The following is a 5,243-nucleotide window of genomic DNA, read 5'->3' as shown; positions in this document are numbered from 1 at the left end:
CAACACAGCATCAACAGCCTTCTCCCTCCTGGAGCAATGCATGAGCTACTGATTCACACTGCTCTCCCATCAGCAAGCAGGGAGATGTCTGTGCCACCTCCAGCACCTGGGTTCGAGTTGTTACCCAGGCAAAGTTGTTGCTTGGAAAGAAGGTCTTTTCCTCTCTCTGCTGGCCCCATTTCCCAAGATTTATATGACCAATTTCTAAACTCTTCTTAATTGTAGAGATAAGGTATTTAAAACATATGTGCTTCCCGTAATGCTGCACAGTGCTGTCTGCCTCTTGCCCTGTCTTCGTTCACAGAAGGTGCTCATGCATATGGAAACAATCAGGCTACCCAAAAGACAACACACTTGATACTGCTAATTACACGGAGTAAACACCACTGGGACTATAACTGGTCTCTAGATCTGAGTCAGTGTTCTGCTGCTGAGCTAAAGAAGAAAGTCTATTATGTGCATTCATATTATAGCCAGTAAAGTCCCTGCTGCACATATTGCTGATTTCTCTACATGCTACATGGCACAGAGCCAAGGAATTGTAGTGCAAACAGGATTTTATAACCAGCATTATTTAAGGATGGGCAAACTGTGAAGCTCCAAAAGTTAATGATTGTAGTGCACTTTCAATTAATTTTTATTGTCAAGCTGTATTTCAGGGCACTAAAGAGCTCTTGCGATGACAAGCAGGAGTGTGTGGGAACAGGCGGGAATACAGTATGCATTGTTGTTCTCTCTGATTTATAGATCAGAGAATAACCTATTTGGCTGACAAGTTACCTTTTTCCTCTCATGTTAGATGAAATTTATCTCTGTGTTGAGCTCCCTCCAGAAAACGCATTTTAGCAGTATAAATGCAGCATCAGTCATCAAATTTAGAAATGGTACACATAAGCCCCTGCACAGAAGTAAATATCACCCTTTTTCACTAAGGATCTCTGTAGTGCTTTTGTTGTTAAGACAATTTATCTTACAATAGTCCAATGCAGAAGTAACTGAGTGGATTTAAAAGTACTAACTACATTTTAATGACTCAGAGAAGGAACTTCTGACAGGATGCTTTCTTTTGAAACACAAGTATACGCTGAAGTCTACATGCCATAAGGTGCAAAGTCTGGATTAAAGGCAGACTCTGCATGAGCAGTTACAGTGCCAAAGCCTAGCCTTGTATGATGAGCATCAAATTCACCACTTCAGCTCCCTCCCTGTCCCTCTAAAGCAACAGGCCAGAGCTGTGTGTCAGCTAAAGGGCAGCACTGGGTAGCAGCTGAGTTTTGCCTGCTTTTCCCCTTGCAGAGGACACAAGTTTGGGCCTCTACCCAGACACTGACAGATTTAGAAGGTCATGCTATGTGTGAAACTCAGATTTGACTGACAATGGGACAACAGACTTGAAACAGATTACAGGAAAACTGAAAGAACAATTACATACGTCTAATTTATCTAGGAAATGTAAGGGGAAAAATATCCACCAGAAAAGCAATCCAAACCAAAACAGACACTTTGGAAAGTAAAGGTAGAGCTGGGTCACAGACAGGTGTCCAGCTTTAGCTCATAGCTGAGGGAGGTCACTGCTCTGGCCGGCTCCTTCTCCACTGCCCCAGGTTACTGCTTCAGCGGCTGTGCTGATACAGCTGTTTGTCTAGCTGTCCTTTAAGCCAGTCCTGTGAAATGATCCATTTCGAAGAAAAGACATGCATTTTGGGAAGAATGCATGGTGGGGGTTTTTTTAACCCAAAGTTCCTTAAAAAAAGTCTTTGGAGCTCAGCTACACAAACAGTTGACTTGATGTCATGGGACAGCAGGTGTAAGTCTCTCTGTGGGTTTGTGAGGAATGAGCGGGAGCTACACCAAAGGGCTCTGCTACAGCAGTTGTGTGTCTGTAACCTGAAGTGTTCCTCTTCTTCTCAAGTCCACCAAGACCATGAAGTGACCTCAGGCTTGCCTGTGTGGTGCATGCACCCACTGAGTGGTCACTCTGTGGCTGGCTGCCGTCCTCACCACAGGGTACTGTGGCACTTCCTTTGCACCCACCAGTTTTGGCAGACCTAGTCTGCACTGATTGTTGCCAGTCAAGCTATATCATATCAATTTCAAAATTTAAATAATGGCAGTGCTATGCCCACACCATTTTAGATGTTAGCCAGGACTTAATGCATTAGCACCAGGCTCATTTCCATGTGAAAGCTGGCATGTGACAAGCCAGAGGATGAACTTCTGGACATTGTTACCCTGCACTTAGGCCACAGACATTCACGTCGGCTGTGGCAGAAGTTTCTGTCTCCAGCTCTCCCCTACTGCCAGAGGTTCCTGCTGCTTCAGATCCAGGGAGTAAGCTGTGGGTTGACCACTTCCTGTCATTTGGTGGCAGCTTGTAATGTTAAAATACTAGGCCCCCTCTAACCTACCTCATTCAGCCTGAAAAATTGTGAAAAGCATTCAAGCACAGTTGAACAGAGCAGGCCTGAAGGGATGGTAGCCACAGGCTGGGTTGATAGACTTCTCCAGCAGCACCTCAGCTTGGGAGGATGTGCATCTGTAGCCCAGTCCCCTGTGCAGACATTGTTAAATTATCTTTAGAGGGTTTATTGCAGAGACAAATGTTGCTTGGTACTAGCATGAAACCACACAGCTCCTCCTTTGGGCTGGCATTGTCCTCCAGCTAGTGTGGGCAGCTATTCAGATCTTCCATATGTCTGCTTAAAATGGGTACACACGACCTTGAGTATGCTGAGTGGGAGGTGGCTCACCCATCTTTGAAACACAGGTAAGCTGCTTCAGTGCTGATTGCCAACCAAAACATCTTCATGGGGAAGCTTTCTGCTGAAACCAAAGTGAAACCTACCCTTAGCTTTCTTATTGCTACCTCTGGAGTCACCACATCCTTCTCTTGCCGCGAGCACCTCTCAGTTTAGAAAGTGGCAACAAGTGATGGTGCTAAGCACTGAGAAGTGGGTCTCTCTGTGTTTGTGGGGGAAGGGATGAATTTTTGGATGGGTTAAAATTTGCTCTTTGAAAGCAGTGAACACCGAAGGGTCCACCTGGGGAGAATGTTCCTGGCATGCTGCAATTTTGTGTTGCTTCCCTAGGTTTCTTGTGGAGACAAGCCCCAAGGAATCTAAAGACTTGGCTTATTTTCCTGATCCTGCAACAGATTCCCTGCCTTGCCCAGCCAAGGGCAAGTCATTTAGGATCACAATTTCGAGCACGGGCTTCAATTTTAGCCCTGTAGCTTGAGATATCCAGAATCTGTGTTACATGTGTATTAACCACTTACAGCTCTAGCCAAAATTAACAGAAGCTGCGCGTACATAGAAGTGCACTGAAAATTAGATGTTACTTCAAAAAACAGGGCCAGGTCTGTCTTACTCGGCTTGCTCCTACGTTCACTGGAAGTAGTAAGTAACACCTGTCCAGGTGGGGAGACATCAAGATAAATTAATTTTATAAAGCATGTGGAATGATTAATTATTTTTTAAACATTATTTGCAAATGTAACAGAGAAAAGCTCTTAGAGCATTGTTTCTCTTGTTTGGATGTTTTTATTGGATTCAAATAAGGATAAGCATTACCTCCTTCATCAGCAGGCTTGCTGACCATAAAGAATTTTGTTTTGCTTTCAGGGATTAGGGCATGAGATTTTGGTTTCTCTCACTTGTTTATGGCACGAATTTGCTACACATAAATCACTGCAGGTCAGAACATTGCTGTTCCCTTAGCATAAGGTAAGAGAGCACAGAATCACTCTTTAATGTTGTGCAATTGGACAGGATTTGGCTTGTCCTGATTTTGTGTTTGGAGAAGTCAGGCTGCCCTTTGTGCTTGATGTTTTACCTCTTTTCTCTTGAAGGTCCAGTGGAGAAATCTGACTAGGTGCTTTTGCATCACTCACTCACTGCCTGATTTTTGTTTTGCTGAAATTAAAGTACAGCTTCCTAGTCTGTGGCTCACTGTGGGATTTCCCAGTGTTTCACCAGGCTGCAGTCTGATGTGCTCTTCAAATACTGAAAAAAAGTAGTTGTATTATCTTTAAGCCTGGTCCAAAGTGCATGTGGCTGTAAGGCAGAACAGTTCAGGGGAGAAATCTGGCTCAGAAAATTACAGTTTCTGGTTTTTACTCAGTTTAGTTTTGTGTGCTTCAGTTTGATGGTAGAGCTGAGCAGCAAGGGCAGGCGCAGACAGAGGGAGGGAGTCAAGCCCCAGTCCTTCAGGTGTCCTTGTGTGGCGGTGTTTGCAGAAACTTAGGCAGTCTTACTGCCCTCTGTCTCTTCATCTCTCTTGCCACTATCTCTTGGGGGGTGCATGGGTGGGGTGGCAAGAAGTTAATGTTACTCAGTAGCCAGCAAGCAATGGGGATATAGACCCATATTGTGCCTTTCTGATCCCAAGGCTATCCCCCTCCCCCCTTCCATTCTTTGGTTTACTCAGTAGAGCTATCCTGATTCACATAAGCTAACAATCTGTTTGAGAAGAAACAATTAGGCCCATAGAAGTTGTTGACATCTTATTTTCATTTTTTTCAATGGCATAATGGGTGCTCCAGTCCAGCTTGTCCTTTTGTGTTCTCCATCCCAGGCATTCCTCCCAGATGCAAAGTCCCTGTGAGGCTGGGGACAGAACAGTGGCTCTCCAAAACATTTTGGACCAAGAGACTGCTAGTGGCACTTAGCATTTCTTACAGAACATGATGTGGCTGCTGAGCAGGCTAGTAATTGAAAACACTGCTAAAACCAGGCAGGCTCCCCAGGCCAGCTGCGGGCCAGTTCCCGTGCCTTCAGAGCCGGCATTTGCTGGGACCAGCTGTAGGGGCTGGGGAGGATGGAGAGTGGTTGCAGCAGGCTACAAGAACAGCTCGGGTGTCTTTTCCAGGAAGTTGGGTGCACACTCCCCGCTTCTTCTTTCTCTCTGGTCTTTTGGAGTTCAGCTTAAATCAGATCTGGAAAACAGCATCCTGCTGCAGAAGATCCAATGGTCCTAGAAACAGACTCCTACTATAAAAAATCTTACGGGAGCCAGATGCCCCCGATCCTGACAGAGATTGATCGAGTGGCTGGTGGTATCACCTTTCACTTTGCTTTGGCAAGGGGGGGAAGCACGGAATGATGGAAAGTTTTCAGGTGGTACTTTCAGAAAGTATTTAAGGTTGTTGTTGTTGTTGTGTTTTGTTTAAGTGCTGCAAACAGGAAAGAGTCATTCTACACCACACAGTGCAAGCACAGAGACAGAAAGGGAGGAGGCCGGTG

Source organism: Pyrgilauda ruficollis, unplaced genomic scaffold (genome assembly GCF_017590135.1).
Source record: "Pyrgilauda ruficollis isolate IOZ18807 unplaced genomic scaffold, ASM1759013v1 scaffold35, whole genome shotgun sequence".
NCBI classification, from domain to species: Eukaryota; Metazoa; Chordata; class Aves; order Passeriformes; family Passeridae; genus Pyrgilauda; species Pyrgilauda ruficollis.
The sequence above is the reverse complement of the archived record's forward strand: the minus strand, read 5'-3'. Positions refer to the sequence as shown.